This window comes from Microtus pennsylvanicus, chromosome 5 (genome assembly GCF_037038515.1).
Source record: "Microtus pennsylvanicus isolate mMicPen1 chromosome 5, mMicPen1.hap1, whole genome shotgun sequence".
NCBI lineage: Eukaryota > Metazoa > Chordata > Mammalia > Rodentia > Cricetidae > Microtus > Microtus pennsylvanicus.
The window spans coordinates 85,212,064-85,231,698 of record NC_134583.1 but is presented as its reverse complement, the minus strand read 5'-3'; the positions used below and the strand labels follow the sequence as shown (position 1 = coordinate 85,231,698).

The window sequence follows — 19,635 nt, the reverse complement described above, 5'->3', positions numbered from 1 at the left end:
AGGGCGTGTAGAGGGCGTGTAGAGGGCTGCAGAGGGCGTGTAGAGGGTGTGTAGAGGGCTGCAGAGGGCGTGTAGAGGGCGTGTAGAGGGCTGTAGAGGGCGTGTAGAGGGTGTGTAGAGGGCATGTAGAGGGCATGTAGAGGGCTGTAGAGGGCGTGTAGAGGGCGTGTAGAGGGCGTGTAGAGGGCTGCAGAGGGTGTGTAGAGGGCTGTAGAGGGCTGTAGAGGGCTGCAGAGGGTGTGTAGAGGGCTGTAGAGGGCTGTAGAGGGCGTGTAGAGGGCGTGTAGAGGGCGTGTAGAGGGCTGCAGAGGGTGTGTAGAGGGCTGTAGAGGGTGTGTAGAGGGCGTGTAGAGGGTGTGTAGAGGGCGTGTAGAGGGCGTGTAGAGGGCTGCAGAGGGCGTGTAGAGGGCGTGTAGAGGGCGTGTAGAGGGCGTGTAGAGGGCGTGTAGAGGGCTGCAGAGGGTGTGTAGAGGGCGTGTAGAGGGCGTGTAGAGGGCGTGTAGAGGGCGTGTAGAGGGCTGCAGAGGGTGTGTAGAGGGCGTGTAGAGGGCTGCCCAGGGCGTGTAGAGGGCTGTAGAGGGCGTGTAGAGGGCGTGTAGAGGGCGTGTAGAGGGTGTGTAGAGGGTGTGTAGAGGGCGTGTAGAGGGTGTGTAGAGGGCGTGTAGAGGGCTGTAGAGGGCGTGTAGAGGGCGTGTAGAGGGCGTGTAGAGGGTGTGTAGAGGGCCTGTAGAGGGCTGCAGAGGGCATGTAGAGGGCCTGTAGAGGGCTGCAGAGGGTGTGTAGAGGGCCGCAGAGGTAGTGTAGAGGGTGTGCAGAGGGCTTAACAGATCCTCCTAGGGAATCAGTATCGCAAGCAGGCAATAGAGAGAGTCCAAATATCCATTGCACTGAGCACCTGTCTCTGGGAGCCGGACATGGTCTGTGGGACTCCTGGCTATAATGTATCCATGACCTGTAGGTTGGAGGGAACCAACCAGGCCCCAGAGGATAAGTGAACAGGATGCAAAGTGCGGGGCAAAGACAAGCACACTTTGCACACTGAGGTCTCAGGTAGGAGAGGTGGCAACAGGGGAGGGAGCTAGGTATTTGTGAATATTCTGTGAAGCTACCCCGTATGGCTTGAACTGTGCCCCTGCCTTCAGACACTGAAGTCTGGCTCTTGTGAGCTGGCCTTTGGGAGGAGACGGGGGTCAGACGGCACATGAAGGTGGCTACGTCACAAGAAAAGGAGTGTTTTTATTAAAGATACCACCAGCCGGGTGAGGCGTTGCCTGCAGCCTAGCACCCAGGAGGCTGAGACTGGGAGATCGCAAGTTTGAAACCAACCTGGACAACACAGTGAGACCATGTCTCACAGAAAAGGTAGAGGCTCTTTAGGAAAAATGATACCTGAAGTTGACCTCTGGCCTTCATGTGTATATCTACATGTGTACACCCACATGAACACACTCATGTACACACACATGCACACACACACATTAAATATGAATAAATAAAAGGCGAAGGGCTGCGTTCACCATGGTTAAATGCTTTCCTTCCAGGCAGGAGAATACCAGCAGTCAGTCGCCCTGCCTTTTGGCCATGAGGTGGTTTGATGAGAATGGCCCCAGAGGCTCATGTATTTGAAAGCTTAGATACCAGGAAGTGGCACTATTTGAAAAATTAGAAGGATTAGAAGGTGTGCCCTTGTTGGAGGAAGTGTGTCACTGCAGGTGGGCTTTGAAATTTCAAAAGTCCACGCCAAGTCCAGGGTTTGTCCCTGCCTGAAGATCAGGATGCAGCACCGTGCCTGCCATGGCTGCTGCCATGCTTCCTGCCATGATGATGCTGGAGCAAACCTCTGAAACTGTAAACAAACCCCCAATTAAATGATTGCTTTTGTAAGAGTTGTCTTGGTCACAGTGTCCACCTTCATAAGTAGCTCTTGGCCTCATGAAGCCCAGGGAAGCCTCTATCTGGGTCTGAGTCCCCCAGCTAGGTAGGTCCTGGAAGCAGTAGTTATGAGCTCCAAGGTCTGGAATACTCCTGGAAAGCCATGACTGTGTCGACCAAGTCCTGTTAGTATTTTTCCTGAGGTCTCCAAGCATCATTTTGATCAGAATATAAATCACCAGATGCAGGGACCCCTGTGGAAGCCGAGTCCCGAGAAAACAAGGGGCAGAGGCAAAGAGAGATCTGCTCTGTCGTCCATGTGATTAATGGGGCTCCTGAATGGCTGTGCATTCCAGCGTATGGACCTTCCATGCCAGGTTCTGGGGATAAGCATTGTGGGGAAGGGCTCAGGCATGGTGTCTGGATGGAGGGGTGCTCCTTCACCTAAATCGTGTCACTGTAGGACAGGGCCAAGACTCAGAAAAGGGAAACATGGGCCCAGTCCCAAGCCTATGGGCTCCAAAACAGTTAACAGGCCTAGTTTCTTAGCTCCTGACATCTGGGTGGCAGGGGCTGTGTGTTCCTCGGGACAGTGCCATGCTCCCTAAGAGAGGATGTAGGGAAGCATCCAAGTCTCCTTTCTATTGCTATGACACAATACCTGAGTCTGGGGAGTTTATAGAGCACAGAGGTTTGTGTGGATCTTAATTATTGTGGTTGAGTCTGGGAAAGTGACTTGGCATCTATGTGGTACCTGGAGAGGTCTCCTGCCAGTTCATCACACAGTCAGGGGCATCACAGGGACAGAATAAGTATTCCAGACTCTCTTCAAAAGCCACAAGGCCACATCCTTGTGACCTCATCTGACTTTACTATCTCGCAAGGGTTCCACATTCAAACACCAGACTGATTGCCTCAGGGTTAAGTTTTCTACACATGAACATCCAGAGAACACAACAAATCTCACCAGGGACCAAAACTACCTGCCCTCCCTAGCAGCTACGAACTCTTGCAATATCTGGAGGAGGAAGGGAAGCAGAGGGCAAGGGATGGGAGAAGGAGGAGGAAGAAGAAGAGGAAGGAGAGAAGGAAGAGGAGGGGTAGAAGCAGGAACAGTCAGTGACCTTATTTGAGATGCTCAGAATGGATACAGGAGGCAGGGTATATCATTCCAAAGTCATAGCTGGTGTCTGGAACACATGATCAAAGCCTACAACCTGCACACAATCCTGGAGCTGCCTGGAGCCTTCCCATCAGCTCATCGTCCCCACCTCCCTCCCTGCTACTTTGCAGTAGAGTGGAAGCATCAGGCTGGCACTGACATGAAATGTCACTACACTAAACTGCTGGTGTTGCTGCAGGAGACTCCTCCTGTCTTGGCAACCGATGAGAGGCCTATTAAATCCCCCATCCACCTACCTTTCACTCACTTATCCAGCCATAAATCTATCCACCCATTCACCTGTCCATCCATCCTTCCTCTCTCCTTCCCTTCCTCTCTCTTCCTTCCACCTGCCCGCCCATCCATCCATCCATCCATCCATCCATCCATCCATCCATCCATCCATCCACCTGCCCACCACACATCCACCTGCCCATCAACCTACTCTCATCCATTCACCCATCAATCTCCTCACACCTTAGCCCCTCCCTCTCTCCCTCCCTATCTTCATTCCAGTCAGCCAGAGAATCATGTAACTTCCTCAAAAATGTGTGCATAGCACATTCTTTACTGGCAGGTGCTGACGTCTCACAAGGGGATTATACATCGTTCTGCTCCGGAAGTGGTCTCAGACACCAAGGGTGAAGAGTGGCAAATGACAAAGAAAACCACACAATGGGGCATCTGGAGGCCGAGACTGGGACAGCTCTGTCTTGCTACAGAGGAGCAGGACCAAGGCAGGGACTGGGAAAAGCAAGGGTGGGAGGAGAGGGAGTATGTGTTTGGCTTGCCAGAGTCTACTTGCTACTTTCTGCGGGAGATACCCATGTCTTGTTCTCAGCCCACATTCCCGAAGCACACTGCCAGCCCCACCTTCTCTCTTGACCAGTTGGACCAAGGTTAGACAGATGAGTCATCAGCCAATGAGACCCAATCCTATGCTTGTCTCTCACAGTGACCGGAGGTGCTCTAGGCCACACATAGGAGTCAGAATTGCCAGAACAGTTACTCATTAGTTTGATGCCACGACTGGTCACTTCCATGAGGCTTAGAGAGGACCAGCCTAAGGAGTCCACACCTAGAAAAGCGGACAATGGATGTGCATGGGGAATGTGAGCGCCTGGATCTAGCCGTGCCTGAGGCTATTGATCTTTTAGCCGTGCCTAAGGCTATTGATCTGAAGTCAGAAAGCCGTTTACTTCCTCTGCAGCTTGGGTGGGATGCTGGTTGTCTGTAAATAGGAGGCTCCACTAGTGCAGAAGTGGGTTCTGACAGGCAGGGTCCCACTGAGGCAAGAGCACGCATCTGGAACCTGTGCTGTGGGCCGCAGGTGGCCATCTGATCCCAGCAGGCACTCGCTCACCGGGGGTGAGAACCTGCCTCAGCTCCATCTTGAGTGTTGCCTGGTGTGAAGACAGCTGTGTTCTCTCCTGAAGCACCACACTGCTTTATTACATAGTGATATCATGTTCCAAATGTCCTGACCAACTCTGGAATGTGAGAGAAGGACAAGATGTGGCTGGAGGGGACACTGAGGACATGGGAAGAAGGGGTAGGACAGGAGTACCAAAAGGCTTCTCTGTTATCTGCTCTCAAAACCTACTTCTGACAATACACTATGGCTGACAGCCTACAGCTAGACACACGCATGTCCTTAAGATGTTATTTTTTTACCCTTTCTTCTTCCATTACCAGAATATGAATGTGATGGCTGGAATCTATGCAGCCAGCTTGAACCACAGGGCAGCTTATGAAGGATTTCAGAACAGCAAGAAATGAAGAGACTAGGCCCCTCTAAGAAAGCTTAACATCTCTGTTCCAGCTCTGGCCTGCCTTCTTTTGTCTTCTGGAACAGAGCAGAGAAATAAACCCTATCTCATTCAAGCCACGGCTCCTCAGTGCTTTTCTACTGTGAGTGAAGTGTCACAAATGGCAGGGACATTGTGGCTCTCCAGGCGGCCTGTCATTGGTCTTCCAACAGAGGGCAAGGGGCAGGGCAGAGGAGAGCAGCAGGGCTGTGCGCAGAGGGAGACTTGGTCTTACATCAGCTTCTTCAGGCCTAAAGCACATTACCAAATACCAAATGGTTGCACTTTAAGCAACCACAATGCTGGGCAACAAAACCCAAGCCAGAGACATAGCTCCAGCCACGGTACAGCTGTCATGGAGGAGGCGTGATCCCCACTCATTAAATGTACCTGTCGGTTTCTTTGGTGTTTCATAACAACCCATCTCATCACCTAATTTTAGTGGCGATGCTTCTGCTCCCATCAGTGATCACTTGGAGAAGCTTCTGGAATTCTTGGCAGACAAAACGACAAGTGCGTTTTTCAGTGGCAGAAGCCGGCTGATTCTTAGCCACACTGAATTCTAAATCTGTGTCACGTTCCTTAGAAAATAACTAGCTGTCTCTAAGACACCCTGCCATTCTTCTGGTTTCCATGGCAGTAGTCTGCAGTGGACCTACTGTGTGCCAGCTGGGGACACGGGATGGTTCCAGGGAGGGCCCACCCAGGAGAGGGTACAGATTAGGACAAGCAGACAGTTGTGCCTCTGCTTTTATGCCATGGATGAGAAAAAACAAGTGCCAGGCCAGGCTTGCAAGCTCTGCCCAGGAGACAACAGACATAGGTGGTTCCCTCTGCAGGAAGATTCCAGGACATGGGGCTGGGGAGATAGTTCATTTGTTAATGTGTTTGCTGCACAAGCATCAGAACCCAATTCCAAGTCCCAGAAGGCACATGAAAAAGGCCAGCATGTGGCTGGAGAGAGGGATCAGCGGTTAAGAGCACTGGCTGCTCTTCCAGAGGACCTAGGTTCAGCTCCCAGCACCCAGAAGGCTGCTCAGCTGTAACTACAGTTCTCTGACGCCCTCTTCTGGCCTCTGCAGGATCCTGTGCGCACATGATGCACATAAAACCACAAAGGCACACACATATACACATAAAAATAAATAAATACACTTTTTAAAAAACGAGGCTTCTGGGCATAGTATCACAATACTTTAATCCCAAAACTCAGGAAGCAAAGGCAGGTAGGTAGAGGCCAGTCTGGTCTTGCATAGTAAGTTCTAAGGCAGCCTGGGCTACATACATAGTGAACCTTCAATCTCAAACCCAGAGAGGAGACGGGGCTCACTGGGGCTCACTGGGCCTAGCCTACTTGATGAGTTTTAGGCCAGAGAGAGATCCTGTCTCAGACAACAATGTGTAACATGTACTAAGGAGGAACACCTGATGTTGACCAGTTGTCCCTATCTGTGCCCACACCCACACACTCATGCTAACTATCCTATGTGTAGACACACACATATACAAACACACAATATTCTAGAATGGAAACGTTTTTTACCATTCCTCAAAAGGTTGAACAAGGTAATTTTATTCTCAGAAAATTATAAACCCTAAAGTATTAAAGTCTGGAAATTTAAATCTTCCTACCTATGTTCCCAGGCAGGTGAGACCTCAGACATGCATGGAGGGAGGCACCTTGGCCTTGGCAGAAGGGAATCTCACACCCACTCTGGCAAGAAGGGGCTCATAGGATGAGGTGCTGAGGAACAGAAGCCTGACCATGGGGTCTGAGCTGTTCCCAGAGTCAGCAGGGACACCATAAAGCAGATGTGCATAAAGCATGGTGTACAGATGTGACTCCCAGCTTACAGACGGGATGGATGCTTACGGAGCATCGGAGCGGCGATACCAGGCAGGACTCTGAGGCTGGCAGTGGGAGGCCATGGTCAAGGCAGATGAAGACCCACAACCTCCTGAGAGACAACAGAAGAGTGGCCCAAAGAAGCCATAAAAACCGAGGAAGGCCTCATACCATCAAGGAAGCTGGGAGGACCGGAGGGATGCTGAGCCTGCAGGGAGCAGAGGGACCTTCATCCTTCTCCTTCCCCTCTCTGCTGAGCTGGGAAGGGAACAGCACTCAGTGTTCTGAGGCTGGGCTGCAGAAAGGCATGGGGTGTTCCAGTGATGGCTCCTTGTTCAGACAGATGGTGCCCCTGAACCTCAGTAGTCAGGCTGTGAGGGGTCCCTGACCCTCGGGAGCCAGGCTGTGAGGGGCCCCTGACCCTCAGGAGCCAGGCGGTGAGGGCTCCCTGACCCTCAGAAGTCAGACTGTGAGGGCTCCCTGAACCTCAGAAGCCAGGCTGTGAGGGGCCCCTGAACCTCAGGAGTCAGGCTCTGAGGGGTTGTCCCTCTAGCCCTTGTTTGGAATCTTAATCTGCCACTTGATCTCTGACTTTTTCCCCCCAAAGCTAGAGAGATAGCTTTGAGGTAGCTCGGCTGGGAAAGATGCTTGCCTCTGAGCTTGACATCAGAGTTCTATCCCTGGGACCCATATGGTAGAAAGGGACAGCGACCATTTGTGAACTGTCTTCCCAGCAGACCTCACTTACAGGAGAAACAAAGCTATGGGGGACCTGGGATAGCAAGGAATGTAGAAAAGGACGAAGGCAGGGTGGCGAGGAAGCAGGAGCAGTGGCTGCGGGGACAAAACAGGGTTCCCTCTCTGGGTTTCCAGGGCTCGAGGGGCTGACAGATGGCTCCAGCATGCTCCTCATCTGCCTGTCTGCTACCCATCTCCTCTTCCAGGGCTTGCAGCAGCTGCTGGGCAGCAGCCATTTGTGCTCCGTTCCTGCTTGCCTCTTGACCTTCCTGGACTCATCTGTCGTGGGCTGTAGGCACAGAGACAGGCTCTGCAGGTGCACCTTACAGGATGTGAGTGGCCAGCTGTGGGCCCCACGGGAGGCTTCTCTGCCCCTAGGTATATCAGGACAGCAACACTGACCAACCCATGGGATGGGGAGCAGAGCGCTCCACCAAGAAGAGCAGGCATGAGGGAGGAGCCTCCAGGCCATTGCTGGCATGGCCTGATCTGGGGAAGACAATATATACTGAACTGCCCACAGCATACTCTGGTGGGGGGCGGGTGGCCTGGGTTGTTACATCTGGTGTCTTCCCAGTGCAGGGTCTCAAATACTCCTACCTATACAGCGTGGTTTCACGGTGAGGTGACTGCGGGTGGCCCCAAGTGAATGCTAAGGGCATCTAAAGTCCTCTGTTTCATGAGGAGATGCCTGGCACTTCATGGAGACCATCTTCACTCTGGGCACGTGGGGGGGGTGTGCAGAAAAGGCAAGCTGTCTGGGTTGTTCAGCTCACAACTCTGGCCTGCCTAGCAGGCATGAAGAAATTCTAAAGAGATGTTTGTGCCCCTTTGGCTACCAGACTGTTGAGACAATGGACCCCCAAGAAATTAGAAATTCCCCCAGGAATGTCATGCAGGAATGAGGAGAAGGTTGAAGCCTGGTGCCACCCGTGGGGCGTGGGGGCACTGTGGGCTCCCCAGAGAGATTTTCAGTTCATCAGAGGACCTTACAGGAGAGACTAGAAGCTGAGATGTGTAGGGAAGCAGACCTCAGCAACTCTCAGTTATGCGCATGCCCTGGCTTTTCTTTAAACCTAAGAGGTAAGTCAGGACGCTGGAGATGGACTAGAGAGTTCCTGCATCACTCTGTCCCTTTCCCCAGTGTAGCCCACACTGAACAAATCTCCTTCTCCTGCTTTTCAGTATTAATTTGGATCTTCTAATTGGCTCACCAAAGATGGGTGGCCAAGCCTGGCTTATTTAGGCCAAGCCCAGGTTCTGTTCCTAATATGTTTTATAAGCCCACCTAGAAAAGCCCTTTCTGCAGGCGGCTGTGGGTGGAGCATATCCCAAGCACAGGGGCAGAGTTGTCATCATCCCAGCAGGGATCTGCGTGACATCTCTGGACAGACCTGGAAGGTCAGCCAGATGGGGGAAAGGAAGTCCTGAGTGTTCATGTTGGCTTGATTGGCTTGAGCCCCTGTGTGAGAGGAAGGCTTCCCTTTCTCCTCTGCCTCTCCCTTGGTGCCATGGTAACCCTCAGGGATGGACTGTGTATCCTGCTGCCACGATCCCCCCCAAGGTAGAGGACCTCCCTGTATCTCCACGTCTCCCTTACACGGCCTTCTTAGGTGATGGCCACTCATCAGCAGATTGTATCACCCTCCTCAGCAGGTCCAGGCTCACAGGGAAATGTGGCCCTTCCCCCCAAATGTCACTCAGTGACAGACTTCTGCCTGGAATCCAGCTCCATACACAGAGCAGCCTCTGTTGGACAGTAGGGGTATGCGATAGGTGACTAGATGCCTTCTCCACCTGGAGGGGGAGTGCTGCCTGCAACAGGCCAGGAAACCTCAGCTCCAGGCGAAAGTGGGTCAGCCGATTCCCTCAGCGGCCACAGCTCCGCTGCTCTCCTTTGCTCTTGGAAGCGGCCCCGTTTGGATGACAAACGAGGCAGTCACCCTGGCAATCAGACTCCTTCTAGGACTGTCCACGAGGGAAGCCAGAGCTTCAGGAATGGGAACTGGGTCAGGTCGTCACCAGGGCTTTGTATCTGTGCCAGAACTCAAGGACAGCTCAGCCCCAAATAGTACGGGAGTCGTGTATCCACCTGACTGCTGGGCAGACACAGTGAGCCTGAGCAAAGCAGGCCTTCAGCTTCAGAGAGGCATACACGTGCACATGTGTGCAGGTGTAAAGGAACGGCACACACATGTACAGGTGTGGACCATGTGCACACACATGCAGATGTAAGCAGCAAGCATGAACATATGTGTAGCCACACTGTGTATGCACACAAATGCATGTAGGTATGAGCACCATGCACATATATACATGCAGGTATAATTGATATCACGCATACTCTCATTGCAGGTGTGTAAGTGCAGTGAACACACTTGGATACATGTGCAGTTGTAAGTGATGCCAGCATACATTCACTGCAAGTATGTGTCTATACATGTATACCCCATGAATGTGTGTGTCACCATGCATGTGTGCTCATGTGGATGCACACACTGTGGCCTATCTGTGCACCCTGCCATGAATGTGTGCATGAATGTCTCTCATCTGGTGCTCTGTGAGGGCCATGGTACTGCATTTCATGGGGAGATGCCAGCTAGCTAGCACAGGGCATGAGGCTGGCATGGGCACTCTCCTTCACTGCCTACCTGTATTCAGCTGTAAAAAAACACCTGTACCAGCGTGGCTTCTGGATGGTGTCTAGCTGTGTGACCCTCAAGGAGAAGTTCTAGTCTCTACTGCTTTGCCTTGGGGCCTTTCATGGAGGTGGAGTGTCAGAACCTTTTGGATTCAAATGAAGGGCAAATTTACATCTCAGTCTAGCTAGTGGGGAAGACAAGGGTCACAGTCGTGGAAGTCCGTGGCGTGTATGAAACAGTTGCACTGGGGTGGTGACATTCTCAGGGGAGCTGGCAGCTGTGTACAGATGTAGTATAAGACAAATGCCCTAATCAAAGCCAAAGACCCTGCAGGAAGAGCTGTGAGAGAGTGCTGGGGCCCTGGTGACTGTCCTCAGCTCTGGCTGAGAGAGGACAGAACTGCCAGAGCTCCTTTCCCCCTCAGCAGGCACAGGGCACCTTGGATTTCGCAATTCAGTAAGTTCCTGAGCTGGAGGCATAGCTCAGCAGCCAGGTGCCCGACTCCTCAGCACGCTCCTGCCTATAGCACCAGCACTGCGGCCAGCTCCAGGAGCCTGTCGAACAGATGACCTTCAGTCTGTGTGGCCAACCCCAGAGGTCTACAGTTGAAGATTTCTGGACACCACGGACGGACCTTGGGGACAGCAAAGCCTGAGGGAAAGTTTATGAGGCCTGGTGTAGGACGACAGTGGGGGCCTCTGTCCAAAACAGTAGGCATTTCAAGAGCATTAATTAAGCAGGGGCAGGTGGCTGTGGGCTGGCTGGGAAGCCAGGCTTTCCTGGCCTGAGAGCAGGTGTATTCCGTCTCCCACGTCTGTGCTTCAGCACCACGGAAGGTCCATCTTTACAGGGCTGTGGAGAACTAAACCATACTCCTCTTGGCCTCCTGAGCTCTCTAGAAGCCAGGGAGAGATTGACACACCCACCCTAGGTGCCTGCCCATGCAATCTTGTACTAAGAGAAGTGAGGGGGCTTATGAGTTACATTCTGGGACCGGGGAAGCGTGACAGGGGTGGCTTTGACAGAGCAAGGCCACTCACCAGTGCCAGACACAAGTGACCACAGCCTGGCAGGCCCTCAGATATTAAAGAGGTCTGAGAAGATGGCTCAGTAGGTGAGAGTGCTTGCTTTACACGCAGGAGGACCTGAGTTTCAACCCCCAGAAGCCACATAAAAAGCTGGCTGTGACTGCATACACAGTGTAACCCTAGCCCTGTGTGCGGGCCGGGATAGGAGGCTCACTGGGGCTTGCAGGCCACCAGTCAAGCTCCACGTTAATGGAGACACCCGGACTCAAATAATATGGCAGGGAGTGAGAGAGCATGGCACCTCATGTCCTCCTCATAGGCATGGACAACAACATACATGCATACACCACACACACACACACACACACACACACACACACACCCACCCAAGCACAGCAACCACACAACCCAACACTTCTATGCTTAGATATTAACCCCAGGAACTGAGTAGATTCTAACCAAAACCTGCACCTGAATGTTCAGAGCCAAATGATTCACGACAGGCAAAGGGTGGAAACGACTTCAGTAGCCTCAATCAACTATTATCAACTATGGACGGAAGAAGTCCGGCATGAGCACGCAAATAAAAAGGAATTAGCCGCAGAAAGGAAGGATAAGCCTTCTGCTAAATTCAAAGAGTCACTTGTGAAAGACTATCTTCTGATGAATTCCATGACATGAATTGCCCAGAGCCAGCAGGAGGGATCATGGCTGCCAAAGGCTGATGAGAGAAGGAAGGAAGGGACTGTTTTGGGTGCCAGCTTTATACTTAGGGCGCTAGATCGTTTTGGAATCCGATACGCTAAGGTTTTCAGAACTGCCGGAGGGGGAAAAAAAGCTGCTGTGCCACGCAGTATAAAAGGGTAAATCTTTTGGTGTGAGGATTATATTGCAGTTCAACGAAACACAGGTGGGCCACTCCCAGACACCCCTCAGAGCTCTCCAGGGCTCGCCTGGCAGGCGACAGTTGACCCCTAGGAGTTAATTCTGCAACTCGATCTTATTAACCACTCTAAAGGTTCCAGAAGTCACTTTGGCTAAAGTCATAATACTGACTTATAGTCCATGCCAGTGGGCAGTTCCCAGGTAGCCCCTGCTTCCTGCAGCATCTTCTTGGCTCCTCCTGGACCCTGGCACTCCTGTGCACACGACCCTGGCTAGGGACAATGGTCATACAGTGCACCCTCCCACAGTGGCTGTGTGGTTTGCTCAAGCGGGAGTCTGGCCTCTCCAGAGTCCCTTTCCATATGTATGTCTTAAATTTAATCTCTAAGTGTGGAGGTTTTGCCATTAGCAGTGCGCAGCCCCCATAAGCCAATGTTTATTCATAATCTCTGGGTCTGTTTCCCATCGTCTATTTCAGAGAAGCCAAAAACAACATCTCCATTCACTAGCAGAGCGCCATATGACAGCCTTCACTTTCCAGAAAGATCTGCAGCTCTGGGGGTGGCATGAGGCATCCGTTTTTGCCCCAGCTCCAGGGGACTCCCAGTCTGGCTCACTGTCCCAGAACCGTGTGCCCAGGTGTCAAAGTGAACCCTCAGGCCTCTCCTTGCTCCTGCTGACAAATGGCACAGCTGTGGGACCACCAGTGCATGCGGAGTACCCATTCCCCACTTGGGCTTATGCCATCCCCTGCCTTCGGAAACATTATAGTATCCAGACACTCATGGGGTAGTGAGAAGGACAGGTGAGGCCTGCAGGCCACAGACCCTAGGGCTGAGCAAGGGATGCAGGGCAAGCAGTCACTGAGCCCCTGGGCTAGCTGGTGGAAAATGATACTTAAACAAACCCCAGGCACGGAACCAAAGCCAGCCTGGGTGGAAGGCCAGGGAGGTTAATGGCATTGCCAAGAGTCTCATATACACCCCTGCTGGGTGTATATGATATCATATACACAGACCCTAGGGTTTCTGAGACATCTCATGGGTCCATGGCAGGGGTGTAAAATGGGAGGGGTAACACAACTGGAGTGGGTGTGTAAATGAGACAAGAGAGTGGTGTACAGTCAGCTGTCCACCTACCATCCACCTACTCATCTACCCATCCATCCAACCATCTATCCACCAATCTACTCACCCACTCAACCACCTCCATATCCCCTCATCCATCTACCTATCTAGCTATCCACCCACCCAAACACTCATCCATTCATGTATCCATCCATCCACCTACCCGCTTATCCATCCATTCATCCATCTACCCATCCATCCACCCATCCATCCCTTCATCCATTCATTCACCACATCCCACCCATCCACCCATCCATCATAACTATTCATAGACTCATCCACCCATTGTCTGAATTTACCCATCTATCCTTATTGCCCATCTACCCCTCTATTCCACCCATCAATCCTCTGCCCACTCCTTGGCACCTCTCTGCTTGGCCATGTGGGGCGTGGGAAGTTCTGCCATAAGCTAGCCGCACCCTCCTGGTTGTTTCATCATAGCTCTGTCAACTGGCTCGACCTGCAGGTACTTGGGAGCCACTATCCAGGCACTCACCTGCTTCTTCTTGAGGCATTTGACTGGACTAAAGGCCAGCCCAGCAAACACATCACCAAAGCTGACTGGTAGAGACCCCGGACATCACCCCAGACACCCTGGCCTTGAAGCAGTGAAGGCACTCTGGCAGCAGGGCTGATTTTCAGTGGGTCCTAACACTGGACAAGCTCTGAACACATCACACCCATTGTATCTGAGATATGACACATGGGAGAATGAGGATGGGAGGATTACACCACACCTGGTAAATAACTCCCATGAACCATCCATTTTCCCGCACAGTAGCTCCAGGCCCAATACAGTGCAGTCAGTACCACTCGGAGCTGAAAACAGGCCCAGAGAGGCTGAATAACTTGACCACAGCTGCCCAGCAATGACGCAGGCTCTGGTGCCTGAGCCTGTAGCCTTAAAGCAAAAGCTGGAGCTATACTTTTGCCTCTTCGGTGTGCCTGGGGACCCATATTGTACCCACTGATCTGAGGCAGCTCCAAAAGGGGTTTCCAAACGTGACAGGGAGGCAGGCATGCATCCTGGCCAATGGCAATCACTAGACAGGGGACAGTTACCACCTTCACCTCACACGGGTAAGGCTGAGATGGGGGATATTGCTGCTCACAGATGTCCATGGGGGCATAGCCAGCCTCAGTGTTCACCCCCCTTATCCTTGTACCTGACTGGCACTACTCCCAGTCGAGGTCTCAAGCCTAGTGTGGCTATGCTTAGAGACTGAGTACTAATGGAGGGTCAGATGCCTGTGAGAGTGGGGTTGGTATACAGGGAGGAGAGGGCACGTGAGGACACCGGATGCATGAATAGCAAGGTTTGCCAGCTGGGGAAGCCCTTAACCTAGACCAGTCTGCCCCTCAGACCCCCAACTTATACTGCTGGAGAGGAATTAGACACCCAGGCTGTAGGACAAAAAGACTAAACAGTAAGACCATGTCCTCAGCCTACTGCCTTTCCCTCTGGTCCAGGGAAACACCAAGAATGGTCCCCATTTATGAGAAGCCGGTCCACACTGTCACTTCTCCCTCAGAAGCCTGTGTAAGGTGACTACTGAGCTCAAGGTGACTTTCCAACAGAGTGTCAGGCAGGAAGGGCTATAGGGAAGGAGGGCAGGGCTGGTAGCCAGGATCTCCAGGTTACCATGGTAACCCAGGGCAGTCCAGCACTGCTCCCGGGAGAAGGCGAGGAAGGCTTAGGTCCCACAAGAAGCCGAAGACCAAATCCTCTCGACATAACCCAAAGCATCATGCAGAGATGGCACAACTCTATTTTGGGGGCAAACCCCGGCATGGAAACTGGTATTTAAAACCCCAAGCATCTGCTAAGGAACAGCAGCCCCAACCCCCTTCCCCAAAGCAACTCTGAGTGTATTTTAATAAAATGGCGTAAAGGATAGGGCGGGGCTGTGGGGGGTGTGGGTGTGTGCGTGTGCCAGGTTGTTTAACAAACACACAGTCGTTAGCAGGCAGAACGGCAAGCCTTCACATTTATTTTCTGTCCCATTAGGGAGCAGTTAGTGGCTCCTTTGGAAGCTAGCTGGGGTTGCTTATTAATATTTTAGATTGCAATTGTGCTAATAGAGTCATTTGCCTATATTTTTAACAGCTCTAAAGATAACAGACACGTTCTATTTTGGAAGAGGCCACCCGGCCTCTGTGAGATTGTGGAGGGTTTACACGCTAAGTGACTAACAGAAAGAATCTGACCAACCCCTCCCTGAGAAAGTGAGGACCACTCCCCCATCGGCACATCCCTGGTAAGGCACTCATGCTGGCTACAGAAGCAGGACAATGTTCTCTCTTATCTTTAGACGTCTGCTACAGGGGGTCACCGAAGCCCCACTGCTTGTCTTCCCTTTATTCTACCCAGACATCCTTCCTGATACACCAGCTCCCCTCCTCCCAGCCCTGCCACAGAAACCAGCCTCATGAGTCAAACCAGCCCCATTAAGGCCATCACGGGACCCGCGCTAAGCTTAGCAAACAGCTTTGTCCTGGACTCAGAATCTATAACGACGTGAGGCTTGTGGTTGCCAGGGAACACGTAAGAACCAAGATGACCAAAAGAGAAGGCCTCCATGGAGATAAGGAGAGTCCAGAGTGAGAAAGCCCTCCCTGAGAACATCACGTGAGCACCTGGATTCAGTTGTGCCTGAAGATGACCATGCAAGGCTTTTTAACAGCTCAAGCTATAACTTTGCTCACACAGGACATGGCTCACAGCTTTTGCCTCTAGTTGAAAGAGTGACGGTGACTTGAGCTGCCACTGAGTTTGGATGGGGCCATGAGAAGCAAAAGTGAAAAGGAATCGGGACCCCAGAAGTACAGCTAAGACCTCTGAGCACCAGGCCTGGGCCCCACAGCACAGAGGTGGGCATGGAGGGTCTGGAACCCCAGGTATCACAAATCTCACAATGACCCTTGGCCTCCACCGTCCAATTGAGGGTGTCCAAGGATGATTGTTTTTGTTTTGGATCTTGAGACGGGGTTTTACTATGCAGTCCTACTTGGTCTGGAGCTCTCCATGAGGGGCCAGACTATACTCAAACTTAGAGATCCTCCTGCCTCTGCCTCCTGAGTACTGGGATTAAAAGTTTGCTCCCCATGCCCACCTGATCTGCTACGCTTTTTTGTTTTATTTAGATTTTTTGTTTTGTTTAGATTTGATTTTTCAAGACAGGGTTTCTTTGTGTAGCTTTGGTGCCTGTCTTAGAACTCACTCTGAAGACCAAGCTGACCTCGAACTCACAGAGATCTGCCTGCCTCTGCCTCCCAAGTGCTAGCATTAAAAGCAAGCACCTCTATTGCTCAGCTTGTTTATTTTTTCCTGTTTTTTTTTGAGACAGGGTTCCTCCATGTAGCCCTGGCTGTCCTGTAACTCTCTCTATAGACCACTCTGGCCTCCAGCTCACAGAGACCACCTACCTCTGCTTCCTGAGTGCTGGGATTAAAGGCATGTGCCACTACCACCTGGCTTTTTTTTAATTAATTAATTAATTGTGTGTGTGCGTGTGTGTGTGTGTGTGTGTGTGTGTGTGTGCCTGAGTGTATGTGTTGTATGCACTACATGTGTGCGGGTGCCCACAGAACCCAGATAAGAACATTAGACTCCACTAGAGCTGGAGTTATAGGCAGGTGTGAGCTGCCTAGTACAGGTGATGAAGACAGAACCCAGGTCATCTGCAAGAGCAGCAAGTGATCTTAACTGCTGAGTCCTCTCTCTAGCCCTGCCCACCCCCCCATGCTGACTTTTAAAGACAAAACTGTATCTTTTAAACAAAAATCTGCATGTCACTACAGGGACAGTCAGACCTCTGGGTGTCCATTTCTCGGCCTCTTGCCTTCACTCATTGGCCTATGCTGGGTCTTGTTGAATGGAAGCAAGGACTGAAGGCTTCCTTTGGTCTACAGCCATAGGCTCTCAGAGGCCAACTGCCGTTCAGGTTCTCTTGGCTTCTTTCTTGGGGCACACAACCGGGCGATAAAGCCTTCAGGAATGAGAGGAAAGCCATATAGACATGTTGTAGGTCAGGCTGGCTGAGTGGAGGCTGGGGTGTGTACTTGGGTCAGGATCTTTGTCAGAACTGACAGAAAAGTTTTCACAAGGGGAGGGAACACAAGGGGCCTCACTGTTCAGACCCCAGCTGGGCAGCCCTGAGAACCTCAACCCAGGGAAGGAACAAGTGTCCCAATGAGGGGTGCGGTGCAGTCACCCCCATGCTCCCGCTGGGCTTTCAGCCACAGCCAACCCACTTCTTGTGTTTCTGAAGGGAGCACTTTAATCTGCTTAAAAAAGGATACTGGGATCCCTGGCACAGACAGGAGGGAGCCTCCATGTGCATTTGAGCAGAAAGGAGGAAATGGGATGGATGATGGCGGAGCTGACCCCTCTGCCTACACGAGGCATGAGGCCCACGTGTGCCTCTTCTGAGTCACAGAGTGGATCACTAGCCGTGAGAGTGGAAGTATTCCATGGGCCAGTGAACATCGCTGACCCAAGACTTGCTTCAGGGGTGTGTGAAGAAGGACCCTTGAATCAGCAAGAAAAACAGATGAGCTGAAAGATAAATGGACCAAAGCTCCAAACTCATGCTGGGCAGAAAAATGGACATATCGAATGAACTCTGCGTAAGCAGCTCGGAAGGAAGCACACAGTGGCTGAGAGTACAGAAGCTTCTGGGCATGGGGACACACACCTGCGACCCTGGCAATCGAGAAGCTGAGGGGAGAATTGCAGGCTCAGGACCAGCCTGGGTTATATAGTGAGAGCTAGGCTGAACTAAGCGACACAGTAAGACCTTCCTCTAAAAGTTTACATGGACAGGAGGAAGGGAAGCTGGCTGTGGCATGGAGTTTCTGTCCCCGTGGTCAGCTCAGGTGACTCTACACCCCCTAAAGGATGTATCAGGTGGGAAAGGCTTGCACTTCAGGGGAGAGAGTTAATATACACAAAGGCAAAATCAAAGTGACTTCCCCAAGGGAGCCTGCTACACCAAGAGGAGAATTGGAGAACCAAATGGAAGTTCAGGAGTGCACAGAACAGTCAGGAACCTCCTGGGAAGGGAGGGGAGTGCTGGGCAGAGGCAGGCAGGGAGTAGAACACTCAATCTATGCCCACAACAGCACGGCTCTCCAGGCTATAGCACCAGACTTGGTTAGCATTATCCATCTGTCGTCATGTGATCATTATCACCATTACTGTCCTCACCACAACCATCAATAATACCACCATTAGCACCGCTATCACCATGATCATCACTGCCCTCAACATCACCACCATCATTTACATCACCATCATCATCACTATGACCATCGTCACCACTATCATTAATATCACCATCACCATCATCATGGTCGCCACTATCATCATCATTGTCACCATCTCCATGACCATTGTCATCAACATCATCAACACAGCCCTAGCTGGAACACCAACATCACTGTCAACTACACCATCCCCACATGAGCCATTACTGATGCTGCCACAACCATCTCTACCTCCTACCTCCTAACTGCCCCACTCCACAGCTACCGAGTCATGTCATCCCCCAGGGTGGCTGACGTTCTGTAGACACTCCAGCCTTCTTGGTGAAGGGACAGACCTCTGATTCAGGCCTATCTATATTCAGGTGGTGGTTCAATACTCACTAGACACGCATCTCTCTGGCTCTCATCTGTAAAATGGGACAATCACCTCATTTATCTCCAATCCCAAGTTTACTTTGAAGACCACAAGTGTCACCGCTGTTATGATACCAAGTTTTGTAGCCTTGTGTTCTGTAAAGGCCCCACACCACAGGGCTGTGAGTGACAACACAACAATACTTATTGACCATTGTGGGCAGTGGAACACAGTCATCAGGAGAGCAGATGAACCCTAAGAACGGATCCATTGTTTACAGTGAGACACAGTCACCGGTGGCCAGGTTTCTGACCCAGGCTTACCATGGCTGAGGAACTAACAACTCTGTTATTAAAGTTACACAGAGGAAGGAAAGGCAGTGACCAATTTGCTACCTATCAAAAGTTCATGCAGTCTGCAGGGGAGGCCTCTGGGTATAACATCAGCCATCCCATGGTGCATGGAGCCAGAGTCAGGCACTATTCTGAGAAGGAAATGACTTAGAGAGGCCTCACTCTAAGATACTGGAAACGACATAGCAGGGGACCATACAATGGCAACTCAGGACTCAGACAGCTAGGTTCAAATTCCACCTGAGACACTTTAATCCATGTGATTTTGGAATCTCCCTGCAGGTCCTGACGTCCGACATGTCCTGGCAGGATACATGGCTCACAGCACCCCAGGGCTCCCACTGGAGTACTCCTGACTGAGGCATGGTTAAAATGTGGTACCTTCCACCTGAGATCCAGCCACCTAGTCATCTGACCACCATTCCCTTCTAATAGCTCTCAGAGGAACAGATCCTCTATGTCTCTGGGGCTGGGAACAGGGATGGGGTAGAGCGGGCCTCATCATGTCATAGTCTCTAGTCTTAAATCACCAGTGTTCACCAATGGTCAGA

The 19,635-nt window shown here is 51.7% G+C and overlaps 1 protein-coding gene across 12 annotated transcripts in view; it reads right to left on the bottom strand.

The window, feature by feature from the left end:
• Shank2 (SH3 and multiple ankyrin repeat domains 2) overlaps positions 1–19,635 on the bottom strand; it is a 443,257-nt gene that overhangs the window by 209,425 nt on the left and 214,197 nt on the right. The window lies entirely within an intron of this gene.